At 45.4% G+C, this 15,619-nt stretch overlaps 1 long non-coding RNA gene across 1 annotated transcript; it reads left to right on the forward strand.

The window, feature by feature from the left end:
- The first annotated feature begins 12,354 nt into the window (after window positions 1-12,354).
- Window positions 12,355-14,624, forward strand: LOC128081462 (uncharacterized). Its single transcript, XR_008207199.1, has 3 exons — window positions 12,355-12,512; window positions 13,929-13,973; window positions 14,527-14,624. It is a non-coding gene; the product is annotated as an uncharacterized LOC128081462 (long non-coding RNA).
- Window positions 14,625-15,619: the final 995 nt, after the last annotated feature.

A 15,619-nucleotide genomic window follows, 5' to 3' on the forward strand; every position in this document is an offset into this window, starting at 1 on the left:
GCTTAGCATTTTCTAGCTGGGAATACACAGCCGCCTAAACATCAGAAATTTAAAATGATCAAACAGCATTCTGTCATCTCGTCCGTGTGCTTTTGTACCCACTGACAGACACTAACACAGTGTTAGCCTTGCCAAAACAGCTTTTACAAGCCTGATGCACAGACTGGTGCTCAGACAGCCTTCTCTGCTTGCAGGCATGTTTAGAAGTAGGACAAAATGTCAGAATATGTGCATACCTTAGGAGAAGATACACAGGCGGTGTGCTTCTGTTGGGTAATTGGAGAATAGGATGTAAACGTCTCTCAGTTCCAAGACAACCTTGTTGGCTGTGCCCAGCTCAGTCCTATCCTTTATGCAGCGCTGTGTTCATCTGCTTCCAATTGTGGTCAAAGCTTCTGGGTACCACTATCAACACAAAACTTGTTTCCTGGGAGTCAGATTTTACACAAATTCCTTTGTCAGCTTCCATGGGAAGCACATAGCAGGATGCAAAGTGCATCTGTCACAGCTGACCCTTGCTGTACAGGAGGAGTTTTGGCATGCAGGACCTTCATGGTTGTTGGATAGGAGCTGGGCACAGCTGGCATCATGCTCTGGGATGGGTTCAGAGTTTGCTGTTGCAGATCTGGGTTGGAATTACATTGTGGAACTGAGAATAATGGCTAATTAATCTCTTGAATGATGGGGATAGGTGGCAAAGCCACCCTTCCTGGTCTTAATTCCAGCCATGAGCACTACAAGCCCTGCTCCTTGCAAATGTGAAATTGTATGAATAGTGTTCTGCCAAATTGCTGCTCAGGACTGAAAGGCTCTGAGCAGCCTTCTCCTCCTCTCCCAGCAAGGTTAGATTAAAAAAAGAGGTTATCTTTCCCTTCCCATCTTCCTTCCCCCTTTCCCAAGTTTAAAATCCAGAGAGCTGCTTCAGAGACAGTGAGAGAAATGGCTCCTGTAGTTGTATTCTTCTCCAGAGTTGTAAACTGTGTACTTGTGCACACACACAAGCAAATGATGCATTTTAATTATCCTCAAATAATGAGGAACGTGCATCTGGGCATGACTGTGAGCCAGGAACAACGCATTCATTCGTTCACTGTTGCATTACCCCTTTTGACCTTAATTTGAATCCCTCCAAGCTGGGTAGTTGCATCTGTCAGTATGGCTGTAGCTAACCTGCTGGGACCAAAAGCCTGACGCAGGGAAACTCTGTGCCATCCGTCCCTGCCTGCGGCCTGGCACTACCTGATGTTCTTCCAGTCCTCCCCTATTGCCCAGCCATCTCCTACTTTGTGCATTCAGTCTGAGTTTGCCCTGATTACTGAGAGCAGAGAGGCTAGAGCCTGTGACTGCACAGCCACAGCTCTCAGCTGCTGGGGAGAAGGGTGCCATTGATTCCCTCATCATCTCCCTGGCATGCAGTGTGGCTGATGAACTTGTCAGTCATCAGGTGACAACAGGACAGAAGGTCAGTTGTGCTAGCAGTGGCCAAGGAGCTCGATCTGAGTGCATGACTATGCTATTGTAAAGGGGCCCTGACTCAGCCTGATCCTTTGCATAGCTTTGCTGCATAACTTTCCATCTTAGCTCCCATCTCCTGTAGGTTTTGCCAGCCTCATGTGATAGATGATCCCCACTTCTTCAGCAAGTGTGTTTTCAGCAGTTAGTCACAGTCTGAGGCTCTGCAAGCTGCTTAGCTTCAGGTGGAAGAGAATATGGGAAGGGGCTGGGGTGGGGAATGCTGCTTGTGAGCTGCAGATGGAGGGCCGGTTCCTGATCCCTGTTTCCAAGAAGGGTCTGCAGAGGCTTTTTAAAAACTGAGCCAGGCTTGAAAGCAACCAGAGATTCTGGAACTGCATGAGAGAACATGAGAGGACTACAGAGATTGGGAGTGATTGTGCCAGTACCACAGCAACACCATCATACTGTGTGCTTGTAAAATCTCTGTATTAATAACTGAAGTGAGCCTTAGACTGCTCTGTGCTCCTTACAGTCCAGTTTATGTTTCTTCAGCCTAACATGAACTCAGAACTTTTTTGCATCTGCTTATTCCTTTTCTCCCTCCTTCCTCTTTCCCCTGACATCTCCAGAGCAGGGCTGTGCTCAGTGTTTCCTTGTTTGGCGATGGAGGTGGATGGATGCAGTGTCCCAGCCCTCTTCTCAGAGCTGCTCTTTATGCTCAGCTCCCACTGACGCAAATTAGAAGGGCCACATTGGGATACATCCCCACCTGAGAAAACATAATCCTGAGTTTAACAACCCACCCGAAGAACAGGTTCTCCCTGGAGTCTTATCTAGCTTTCTATGTAGCTGGGGTTCATGCTTTCAGCATGCTGGTGCTGCCATGGGGACAGCATCCCAGCACATCCTCCTTTCTCTCCAGCAGCACTGACAGCAGAGCCCCTCAGGGGTGGCCTTTTCCTGGCTCTTTCCCAGCAGCGTACCAGTACTCAGCTTGCCAGACCACATCTGAACCAAAGAGCAATGGCTCCCCTTGCTCCCTGGTTATTTATTTATTCAGAGGCGAGCGGCAGGGAGCCTGGCAGTATCCAGTCTCCTCCACATGCAGCAGAAGTAGCAGAAGGTCTGCTCAGATGGGCACGGTGGGCAGATGGCTCGAGGTGACCCCCAGGGCAATGCCAACCAGCGAGCCACTGGGACACAGCCAGGCTGAGCAGAACACAGCTCCCATTGGGGCAGCACAGGGCCATCTGCAACGTGTGTCCCAGCTGTGTGGGCCATACTGGTACTGGAGGGATGCGGGCACCATTGGGCCCATGGGCTCATAGTGCTGCCCTCCTTGGCAGCTCAGGCTGCTGGTAGCCCCTGAGAAGCCCTGGATGGCTTGGGGAACCAACTGGGCTGGAAAAGCCCCAAATATCTTAGTTCTGGGAAGGGGGTGAATCATAACAGGCGAAAATTTGGGGTGGACATTCCCTCTGGAATTTGTGGGAATTGGCAGTGACTGCAGCACAGCAAAGGTTGTGTAGAACTGAGGGTTGGGTGTTTTTTTTTCTCTTTTGCTTATGTGCTGCCAAAGCTTTTTACGAAGTTAAATTCCACAGCTTGAACCTTTCCCCCTGTATCCAGATGCTGCAGTACAGCTGTGGCAAGAATCTAACAAATGCTACCCTTATCCACTTTGCCTTTTGTATTAATGCTTGTAACAAACCAGAACGTTTTACCTTGCACATTTCCAGCAAACCTAGATACAACAGGCTCTGCAGTAAGAAACAGCATATCTGCTAAAACTGCACCTGCTGCAAGAGTGATTTGCAGTGAAGATGACTCTTCACGATGCAGAAAGAGTCCAGTTTCCATTGGTATACCTGAAGGTAACAAGGACTAAGCTGGAATTTGAATTGAGTGGAAGCTCACTTGCTTTTACCACTCTCTATTTTTAAGGTAATTCTTTCCTTGCTTAAAAGCTCTTCTTGGAAATGGCATAGGATAGTGACTGGGGATAGAACAGTGGTTGCAAATACCTCACTGAGCTATAGGAAAATATGATTTATGAAAGAAAAAATAATTAACTTAGTTTATTAACTCATGGCGTGATTTTTTTAGTGGCAGAGTTATAGGTTAATTAGTATGTGTGCTGTCCTTATGCCTATCAGAGTGATTCACAGGGGACCATGGATCACAGCCTCATTAGATAGGCCTCCCATAAAGGCAATCCTTCTGAAAGTGCTTTAATATGTCTGTGTGTGTGCCTGGAAAATTTTTTCACTTATCAGCAGAAAAAGTCAGAGACTAAATGGACAGAACTGGAAGTACTTTGGAGTGACACAAAACCTGTGCACTATTGAAATTCTGATTGGGTGCTTAGAGAGGAATTATTTTCTCTTGTATCTTTCTACATGTTGGATTTCTCAGCCTGGCTGCAAAGCATTTCTCTCTGAAAGACCCTGCTCGCTCTCCTGGCTCTCTTGAATTAGAGACAGCAGCAGAATGGCAATGATCCACCTCCCTTTGAGCATCCCTGCACGGCGCGGCGGTAAAAGCGGCTTAATGTTCCGTGGGGCTCTGGCTGAGCACAGCAAATAGCAAAGGTAATGCGACTTTCCTGCTTGGGAGGAACATCGAGAGGGGGGAAAAATACAGAATGACCTTTTATCTGTGAAAGTGAATGGCAATGGGATGCACGGATAACTGGAACCCAAGAGGCAGAGGGGCCTTGGCCTGATTATACCTCTTGGTACAGAGCAAAAGGCCCCAGGGCAGGACTTTTGCCTTGTGTCCCTGTTCCCCTACTCTGCCTTAGCCAAGAACCAGAGCACAGCACTGCCAGTGTGGCTGCACGATTTCTGGAGTGCAGCTAGCTCATTTTTGGCTATCTCTGCAGGTGGAGCGAATGCGTAATGACTTTGCAGACAGATGGTTAAAAAAAAAAAAAAGGCTTGGTTTGCTGTTTATCCTGCTAGACTCAGGCTGGGGGTAGAAAGTCATAAACGTCAAAGCTATTTGTCAATCTGCATCCCTTGGAATGGTGTAGAGGACCCTGAAAGGGGAAAAAGTCAGAGGGAAGTTCATTTAATTTTTTGAACACTGCATTCTTCTTCGTACAAGATCTCTCAGGGTGAAGAATCCATCGGGTTTATGAAAACCACTACTGAAATCTGCTTTTGGCTGTGGTCTTGCCAGGAAGGAATAATTCCCAAGATGACAGACCATAACTGCATCTCCTTTTGGAACATGAAAAGCAGATTGTGAAAAGGCTCAAGAAAACGGTGACCATTTGGATCCTGGAGAGAAGCCCAATTGCTTCATTAAAGAAGAGTTGTCACATGCTTGTTTCTTAAATCCTGCTAAATACCTGCTTAGCAGCGTTATTGACAGGCTTTTCTCATGAACACTGAGCTGTTAAGCTGCTCCTAGTTTACAGCAAGAGGTTAAAGGATTTTTCAAAGCTTCCAATGAAAGCTTTACTAACTGGATTAACCGCTAACATGGATTTAGGCTTTGAGTCAGATTAACCTCAGTTGTTCAGAGTCGGTTCCTCTTGTTCGTTCCTTCTTCCCTTTTTTCTTCTCTTTCTTTTCCCCCTCTCAGCTTTAACCTCTTTGTTTGTCAGGAATAATAGAAATAAAAGTCTCTTGTGCTTGTGTTTGAGCAGGGGGTCACCGTGTGCTCCTCGGGCTGGGAAGAACAGGGCTGCAGCTCCAGGATGTGAAATGAGACCGAAGCAGCAGCTTCATAGCACCATTAATGTCATTTAGGCTGTACTTAAACGTGTGTTTCTTCAGCGTGTGAGGAGGACTTTCGCATTATCTACTCTCCTGCTGATTATTTCTGCTGTTGCGCTGCTTTCTGCGCTACGGTGTGCATTTGTGAGCAGGTGAGAGTCAGACTATCCACTGCCTCATTTGAAGGTGCTTTTCCCCACTCACTACTGTGCAGAGGCAATGTTCCAGAGCTGCTTTCTGAAGTCAGAATCTGTTTCAACTCATTCCACTGTAGCTGCAATGCAGGAATCTATTAGGAAGTGCTAAAGGATGGCGTGTGGAGGAGCAGCACACACCAATGTGGGCCCTCTTGCACGACCAAATGCCCGACCCATGCATGTTGATTCCCAGCCCAGAGCCAGCACTTCTACTGTTTTTCTGTCATCTGCTCACTGCATCATTCTGCCCTCTCAATCATCTTTTCGTCCCAGCTCACACAGGTTGTGTGGTGACCACATGAAGCTCAGCACCTAGGGGTCAGGGCAAGGAATCACAGTGCTGGGCAGCGAGCCTTTAGCTGGGGCACTTTAGCAGTGCTGTTGTGTCCCTGGGATGGAGCTCTCTCTCAGTTAAACCAAAATATAAGATATCCCTGCGCAGTGTGCGTACTCCATTTAATAGCAGCTGATGGATTTATTACCTACAAATGCATCCAGGGCCTCTTGCTCTGCTCTGTGGCTAACCCCATCTCACACTGTTTCAACTCATTGAGCTGTCCCTGTTTTCTCATTCCCCTTGAATGTCGATCAGCTCTCCTGTGCTTTTTTTGTGCGTGCTTCTTAATCTCACATCCTTTGTCTCCCTCCCAGCTGCCTTTATCCCAGTGTAATCCATTTGTATCTGAATCTCTGGCCCTCATTTCTGATTTTCCCTCCACCTCCTCACCCCCACACTCATCTTTCTAATCTCCCAGCCCACCATCTCCCCTCCATCCCTGGGGGCAGCTCCTCCTCTCCCCCTCCCAGCATACCAGGGCCCCCTGCTCTGCCCCAAACCTCTCTCAGCTGTTCAGCATCAGCCTGGTCCTGGCTCATTGCTGCCAGGTGTTTCCCTCACAGATTTCCTTTACTGATTTCCTCCCAGTTCTCACTATGCATCCCTTAGGGGAACCTGTGTCACTCATTCTGTGCGTTCCTCCAGCAAGTACTGATTTCTTCAAAGTGATCACTGCAGGTGTGTGACACAGTTAATGCTATCACCCAGAGGCTCTGCAGAACCTTTTCCAAAGGTATGAGCTGCCAGCACTGCCTGTCTCCTTCTTGCAGGGATTGCTCTCAACACACACAGGGATTTCCCTAGGAACCTTACAAGTCTGGGTACAACCATGCTGGGAAGAGGCACATTTCTCTCTGCAGCACTGGTAGACTTAGAGATGCACTTGGGAGCCATCCATACCCTGCCCTTCCCTTTGGACATCCAAACTGTTATTTCTGGGATTCCTTATGGTTTGCCATTTGTCATTTTATAGCATGCGTCTGTCATATCTCTCTTATATCAGATGATAAAAGTAAGGATTCTTAGCCCTGTAGCCTGCACTGAGACTGGCTAAAGAAAAGGGAGAATATAAAATTAAAAACAATGAAATTAAAAGACTGGAAGGAGAGAAAGCAGTTATGGAGCATGAAGGAAGGTCACCCTCTTGGATTTAGTGTGGTGATTGGGAAGTGTGGGCAGATCCTCAGGAGTGCTCAAGATGCTTCCATAACTATTAACCTGATGCTTCCCTCTCTGCCTCTTTGCTAAGGTATAAACTCACCAGCTCCATGGAGAGAAGCTGTAATCTGGTTCTTTGTTTGTTGTTGTTTTTTTTTCTCACAGATACTCCAGAGTTCATCTGAGCTCTCACGTGCCATCTCCAAGGGGAAGGATGGGGCAGAGCTGTGCCATCTGAAATGGGCTGTGGCCATCTCTCTCCCTCTGTAGGTGGCACAGGGTTGTGAGTCAAGCACTTGTTTGCATAACCAGATGCTGTGCCATCGTACCCCAGGGCTCAGCTGTGCCCATAGGATGGGACCGATGGACCTGGAACAGGACTGACTGGCTTAGAGGCCCAGTTTTCTTTTAGTCCATTTCCCCAAAGCTGGTTTAAATTAGTGCTTTGTGTATGTAATTTAGCCAGCTTGTGATATTTACTAGTTAAGAGATGTCTGTCAGGTATTATTGGTTTGTTTTTCAGCATGTAATGGACAAGGTAGCAAGTGCTAATAGGCAGCTCTCTCTGACCATTTTCAGCAGTCACCTTGCCTGCTTCTCGCTGACACAGTTCTTACAGTAATTAATGAGTTGGCACATTACTGGGAGCCTTGTCAGTGAATTATCTCTATGCGGAGGGAGCAGCAGAACACAGGTTCCTCTTGTTGTCTCTGGCAAACAGGAGCTGCAGACAGGGAGGGGGCTGTGAGAAGAGCCCCTGCTCCAGGGGTGCCTGAAATTATGTGCGCTGCAGATGTTTTGCATACGTCTGGTTTTGTCCTTTGAGTTTTCACATTTGATTAGAGTTTCTGAGGGGATTATTTTGCCTGGTGAGGGGGTACAATTTGTTATTAACTTGATGCTACAGGAGCAGAGAAGAGGTTCAGCTCCATTAGTTACATGAAGGCATCTACGTGGAAGCATTTTGTCCAAGTAATAGAATAAAGGTGAGCTCTAGAAGGATGATCAGCCCCAGGAGCTGGTTCTTGATAAACTGTAATTCATGTTTGGTCATATTCTGGGCCAGAGGCTGGAAATGAAGTGATGAGGTAAAACAGTGCTTCTAGTAGGGCTCCAAACAAGAGCTTCGTCACCAGCAGGCAGCCATGAGGGCAGCAGGGGAATGTGCTCTTCCTTCTCCCAGCTCAGCAGGTTGCAGGCAGCCCTGTGGCCTCGCACTGCCATCCTTCTGTTCAGCATCCCTTGTAATGCTCAGCAACTTGAGTAGGTCCTGGCTCTCCAGAAGGACCATGAGTCACTCAGCTGACCTCGTGCTGCTCCCATTCTGCAGTGTTTTGGATGCTTGTTGAAGCTCCTCAATGAACTTCCATTAAGGGATGGGAGGAATGAAAGAGTGAGAGTCTGTGAAATTGTCTCCAGTGTGAACAAAGAAGAAAATGTGAACACGAAGCATTTGTGGCTACAAATACAGAACTCTGCCTTGAGAGTGTACTGGGATCTGGGTCTTCATTGCCTTTCTTGAGCCATCTCCTGGTACACGCATATGTGGATGGTTATAAATCCAGTTCAGTTTTCACAGAGAAGTCTCTGCTCCTGTGTGTGACATTTGTAGAGGAGAAGGCTTGGCACTTCTGCAGAGGGATAGAAATGAGTCCACAGAGTGAGTTGTGGGGCAAGCCCAGGATTAGATGTACTCGGTATTTTCAGTCTAGCACTTCAAACGCTATCAAGAGAGGGAAAGGAACAGCTTCTAATACAGAGCTGACTTATTCTCAGAGTGTACTTTGGTTTTATGTTGATAAATAAGAACAAATGATTTCAAATGCTAACAGTCATTTCTTGTTCTTTGCAAAGCTTAAATGAACTCTGAAGCATCCAGTGCTGGCTCTGTGGTTGTGACTCACCTGGGCAGAAGTACTTCAACTTCTAAGTTTAGGAGCTGCTCCTTGGTTAAGATGCAGTACTCAGCTAGTAACCTGGTTATACAATTAATGTTGTATGAGAAGTCCCAGGGCTGCTGGTATTGATCACAGCATTGACCTAAAGTAACTCATGCTTCTGTTAGAAAGAAAAATGACATTTTTGCTTGAGGGATGGGGCGGGGGGTGGTCTGTGAGAGCTAAGAAATTAGTGTTTCCTTATAGTGGCTGGGAGTGGTGTAGGATTTATCATCCTGTTCAATACTTACTTGCTCCTTCCTCTCTACTTGCTAGTCCCAGTAAGCTCTAGGGTAACATCTTAAGGCCAAAGCATGCCTCTGTTTATCTGATTGTCCAAGAGACTGGGGAATGCTCTAAACAAAAGTTGAGTCCATCCTCAGTTAAAGAGGGCAAGGGAACGATAAAACCCAGCTGCAGTTCTGTGCTGAAGCCATGAAACCATCAAGAGATGAGTCTGGTTATTGGCTGCTGGTGGGACAGCGGCTCTCCCTGGGACTGTGCATGTTTCACTTCTATTGCAGTGATGAAAACAAAAGTAAAGAAGCATGGCTGATTTTCATAAATGTGTATTTCCCTTTTACGCTGAAAAGGGAATCCTCCAGGCCTTTCATTTTCTGAGATCATCCAGGTGCATCAGAGCATTTCCAAGTCAATTTGTCATCATTTCAAGGCCTGACTGCCTGTAGTAACAGGGAGGACAGTGCTGCTGGGTGCTAGTCCTTTCATATATAGGCTTGTTTCACTTACCTCCAACCCCCAGAATCAGAGAGACTTCCACGGGGGGGGGGGGGGTGTTCCTCCATTTTGAGTGCTTTAGACTTATTTTCTGCACGAATTTTTCAGCTGCACTTTTATTAACATAGAATTACACTAAAACGTCAGCTGGAAGAGCACATGAATCCTGTTCTTACACCTAAGGACATTATTATGGTCAGTGATGCAGCTAACACACACATGTCCAGCCCAGCATAGATACGGTGCCTGTATTGCTCCATCGAATTGCTAAACTATTTTTGGCTCACTTAAGTACTTACAAACTGCTACAATAAACTGATCAGATTTATTTTTCAGAGCTGAAAGATTTCCCTCGCCTTTTCCTTCATGTTCCAGAATCCCCGGAGGTTTGTCATCAAACATCCTCATTCGTGACCCCCAAGGAGAAGGTGAGTGCAGCCCAATTTAATTGTTGAGTGTGTTATTGGTGTTACCCAGCTGATGCAGCTGGGGAAGGTGCTTTATGGCAAGAGAGAGGCTCCCTCTGTAGTCCTGAGTGGAAGAACTGTTTCCAGAGAAAAACTCAGAGCAGAGATATAGCTCAGCTTTTTCCAACTGAGCTTCCTACAGAGATTTTTTGCCTGGATGCAAGTTCCCAAACCAAGCTTCATCTTTATGAAGAGAGGAGGGGAAAAAAAACAACCAAATAAATTCCCAGAGCCAACAAATGAAATACAAATGTTCAGGTATCCGTCATGCTAGAAATCACGCTGCCTGCTGCTTGTGCTAAATAGGCCTTCTTAGGTTACAAAACAAAAAGCTATCACAACCTTCTGCTGTGTTGTGCACCAGCAAATTGCAGAAATTATATTTAATTTAAAAATGTGTTTTTTTGTTTTTTAATAGGACTTCTCAGCAAGTTCTGTTTTAATTACTTTAATTGTCCCAAACTGCTTTCTGAAAAAGAAGAAGTGTTTTCATGACCATACCTGTTCTCTATCACCTGTCTGAGTTTTCTTCAGCAGCCACCAGTGTTGTGACTTGAGCACAGGGAAAAAACTCTTTGTTAGCTTTTCAAGTCCTTTCTGAAACTGTGTCCCCTTTTTACCTTTTCTTCTGGAACCTGAACTCTCAGTGCTCACTGAGGACATGACTTCTGATTTCTCTGGTGCATAACACATCGGTGTTTTCTGTATCCTGGCTTTTTGGCTCTGGGGCAAACATTTAAACACCACAGATGCTTTGAGCAGATGTGTCCCAGAGTTTGATCATGCTGAGCTGGTTGAAATGACCTGTGTGTTGTCAGGCTTCCTTCCCCTCACCAAATGTTAATGTTTATATCCACTGGGGCAAATATTTCCAATCAGTACCGGAACTGATGCAATACCAATACCAGAAGCAATGTCAGTACAGGTACCAGCACCAGATCTGATACCAGAGCCACTAAAGGCTGGAAAGCCAAGTTGGCAAAATCATCTCTGTGCCAATAAAACATAAGAACCACTTCTTCCCGTTTCTGATAACAGAGAATTGCCCAAACACAGCAAAAATGGAAGAAAGTACAATGTCACTTTACCTGCTTGAAGGACACCGTTGTTGGCTGCACTTGGAAACTGGTAATACCTACTGAAATACTGAGGAAGAGCAGTTCTAGTCTGATTCCTGGTAGCAGCCCTGCAGGTAGATCAGTGGAAGAAATATCTTTCCTCAACAGAAGTCCTTTAAGATGTAACTGCTGCCTTTGATTTCAGAGGAAGGTTTGTAAGGAACAGTTGATGTTTAGAGGTGACGAGAAGTTTTAAAACGTGTATTTGTTTTAAGCTAAACCTTCCTCCTCTTCCCATTGTGGCCATGCACAGTCCTCCTCCATGCTCGTCTCCCTGGGTAAGAGCATCAAAGTCTCAGAGACTGTCAAAGAAACTGTGATGAAAACCCATCCTTTACCCACAGCTTTTAAGTTCATTTTCAACTCCTCTGCTAAAACAGAAAAATGCACAGCAGAGCTTTGCAATACTGTCAAAGAAGAGAGAAGACATACTGGGTTTTTTTTCCTGTTTGCAGGGCTTTTTAGCTGATTCCTTCAGTTGCCACACTCCTACCTCTAAAGTGTTGTCTGTAAAATTCAAATTGGTTCTGCTGAGATCCCCTTCCCATGTTGTCATTTTTTAGGTAAAAGAGCTGCTTCTCAGTCTTTTCTGTCCAGGAGACTCAGCACTTTCAGAAATCAGTTGTTTGAAGAGGTCCCAAACATCTGTGCCCAGGAATTTGAATTGAATTCAGGCCCTGAATTGATCCTGCAAGCTTCCCATGGGAAGATCTAGACTCTCCAAGGACATCTCAGTCTACCAAAGGCGTCTGTAGACATCTGAATTATGAAGGGATTGATAGGAAACTCCAAACCTGTATGACATTGTTCCTGTATTTGCTACCATTGCAAGTATCCAATTCAATCCTACTATGGCGTAGATCCAGTACCTTGTAACCCTGGGTGCTGAACCTGCTGGTGAATGGCTGCAAGTGGGAAAGATGGTGCAAAACAAGGAGCACAACTGTTGGGCCGAGAAGAAAACTTGGACACTTTCAGAATTGTAAAGGAAAATGGAGAGAAACTCAGAAACATCGCATTCACTTTCATTTGAATGGATGCAGTCACGTGGTAGAATAAATAAAGATTGATTTTTAACTCCCTTAGTTACTCAGGGCACAATTTCACCCTAATATACTTTGATTCTGATTTGCTATGAAATCTTAGGCCACAATAGAAAAGAATATGATTTATTTTGGTCTTTTTTTGTATTTTTTTTTCCAATTTTTCTTGCTCTAGCTGTAAACACCTGGAAACCCAAACAGTGTCAGCAAAACACAGCGCTGTTCTCATGCTCGTCAGCCCATGAGAGAAGCTGACTGAAGATTGTGGTGACTGGACCTCAAAACTGCCCCAGCACATTTAACTTCAAGAAAGAGTCAGCTGTTTTGTCAGCATTCTGTGAGTTGTAGTATGAACTAGCTGGCAGCTGTGCTTCTTGAAAGCTCACTAAGTGGGAGCAGCATGGCTGCCCAACGTGGGATGGGTGTCATGGTTGTGTCAATTAGTCTATGACCTGTGCTTGTGTTCCTCATTCTGGGTTGATGGTTGGACTGGATGATCTTAGAGGTCTTTTCCAGCCTTAATGATTCTATGATTCCACTCTATGATTTTCCCATAGGTGTTGTTTCATTAAGAGATGTAACGAGGTGCTTCAGGAAGGGGTTTATTTGTTTATTTGTTTTGCCTTATCTCATGGAATTCCCTTGTTTTCTGGGTTGCATTTCAATTCCAAATTCTATCTGGATTCAGCCTTGCAGGGGTTTCATTAGATCTATGGGAAGAACTGAACACTACAAAATGTGCATTCAGAGATGAACAGCAATCAGCTTGACAGTTGCATTTGACCTGAAGGACTGAGCCAATAGTTGGTAGTTCAGGTTTTGGGTATCATAGAATTCTCACACGGGACAAGTTTGCTGGCTCATTTTCTCGGTGTACGTAATAAGGATATATATTTATTTTAGAAAAACACTTAGCCAGGAGGAACACAACATGTAGTGAAAGATAAATTATGCAGATAACGTTCTATTATGCACACAGAGTAAAAAGTACAAGGGACATGAATTTCCCCAGGGAGACACCTCAGAGAGGGGTAGGCTGGGACAACACAAAAAATAAAATAGAAGAAGGAGAAAGAGGAAGAGGAAAATGAATTGAATGTAGTTAGTTCTGGCAGATATTGCTTGAAGGAGGAGGAAGACTGAATGAGCAAAAAATTGTACCGGGGGCAAGTCCCTCTAAAGAAATGACTGTATACTGGCTATGTCACTTGTCAAGGTCACTGCTCTTACTTGTGAGGACAGGGCTTTGACCCTGCAGGTATTTATGGGGCTTGGAGTGGTGACTGGGAAGTGTAAAAAGCATCGATGTAGGGAACAGCTGGCAGCTTCTCTTCCCTGTGGGCTTTCCCTGTGCTTTAAGGTGGAGAACGCAGAAGCTTTTTGAGTTCTGGTTTGTGCTATATGGCCTGGTGAGCTCTGGCAGCATACATTCCTGTGCTTTGTGAAGCAATGCAAGATCACTGCGACAGACAAAGCAACCCCTGCTCTTCTCAGAGATGGACGCAGAAGCCTTGCTGAGGGTGGAATAATAACTATATTGAGCATCAGAACGTGGAGGGAGTCTGAGTAGGCTGTGACACTTTGTCGGGAGCAAGAAGGCAACAGCAAGAAGTTGTTTCTTGTTCACCCCCAGAGCTATACCTTGCATCAGCAGGTCTCAAAGCAGCTAGGGAATCAGTCCCTGCTGCTGCTTGCTCTGGTGCTCAGTCCCACAGTGGCAGTCCATCTGACATGTTTGTGCTTCTCTTCACAGTGCAGCAGCCTGAATTGTGCTGAAGTGGCAAATTAAGGGAATAAGGTAGGTTGTGTGGTTTTTTTTGTGTGTGTCTGGGAGGTGTTCAGACCTTGTGAGAGCTCCATAAGGTGAAAGTCTGCTCCTGTGACTTGGTGCACGCAGGTTTTCCTCAGCCTGCTCAGCCTCTCTGACCCAGCTTTTGCAGTGTTTGACATGAGGTACTGAAGGGATGCAGCACTTCACAGGGCTTGCTGCAACCATCAGCAGAAGTGTAATTGGCCTTTCCCATGTGCCTGCCATCACAAGCTTCATAGCAGATAGAAAATGAGAAACTAATCCTCGTGCTGGCACAGCTTTGGCTCTACATTTCACTTCTGTGTTGGACGTGACCACTGTGCTGTGTGCTGACCTCCTGCACACAGCCATGGTAAGGGTCACTGCCATTCCCTGTGCTTATCATGATGCAGCCCCACATTAAGAAATGAAGATTATCAGTCTTTTGGGATTGCGTTTACATCTGCAGAACTGGGAGCTTTTCAGGTTTTACTTCCCCTGCTATTCTCAGTTACATTATTAGGCTGAATGCTCCTGCTTTGTCTGCCATGTTTTCCCCCAGGGGCTCATTTACTGATGCTGGAGAATTCTGTCTCCTGGAGACCTGGCAAACGTGATCAGAAGAACTCACAGGTGGTATTGTACCAAAGGTTTGTTCAGGCAAGTGGTTCTCTGTTTATTTTGACTTGGGTTATTGCTGTTCCCTTTTCCTTGTCACGTCTTCCATCACCTCCCTTTGGGCTGTTTGGATCTTTCTTCCCCTGTCTTTTGAGTTTCTGACTCCTTGCCTCAGATCTAGGATGTGCTTCACAGCATCAACACTGCAGCCTGTAGAATACAGGAGAGGGTCCAATGTTTTTCTTGTAGCTGACATGTCAACTTGCTTACCTGTTGTGAGAAACAAAGAAACAAGCCCAAATGGTTTGCTTTCTGCTTTCCTTCTCTTTGTCTCAGGCTAGAGATATGCTGAGCATTCATATGGGCTGTTGTTTTTCAAAGAATCTGGTATTTCTACCATCTGTGAATTTGTCTAATCCTAATAGAAGTTATTCCCCTTGATTTGAAATGTTTTCCTCTTCCCTTTGTAATGGCTGCTGGCAAAGCTGCTGTTCTCCTAATGGATTTTGTTGGGTGTAAGTCTGACAGCTCACTTATGACAAAGGCCAGCAGTCTGTTAAGACAGTATCATCTCTGCATTTAATCCTTCTCTGCCTCCCAGCTCACATTTAATCTAAGCATTAACCATTATTCACAGTGTTGTAAATAGCTGTTACTCTTCGCAATATTAGGAGGAAAAAACACCGCAGGAAATAACGGATAGAAAAGGCAAGTACTGAACATCAACCTCTTTAGTTCATGTGTATCAGTAACGGATAAAATAAGTGCTATTTCATCCCTTCCTACTGGAAAAGAGGGTATTCCTCTTCTTGGGAAAGTAGCCTATGTGATGGTGAACATCTCTCAATCATCAGCATCTTGCCTGCACTCACAGATTTTCCTGCTTTCGTGCTGTTATTTGCAAGTTAAATATCTCCAGGTTTTATTCTTGACTTTTTTTTGTACTGCGTGTAAGTGTATTTTCTAAAGTACTGTTAATGACAGAAGAAAACAGCTGGTAAGCCTTTAATACCATATCCTAAGCCGGCAAAGTTTTG

The sequence above is a fragment of the Tympanuchus pallidicinctus genome, unplaced genomic scaffold (assembly GCF_026119805.1).
Source record: "Tympanuchus pallidicinctus isolate F22 unplaced genomic scaffold, pur_lepc_1.0 scaffold21, whole genome shotgun sequence".
NCBI classification, from domain to species: Eukaryota; Metazoa; Chordata; class Aves; order Galliformes; family Phasianidae; genus Tympanuchus; species Tympanuchus pallidicinctus.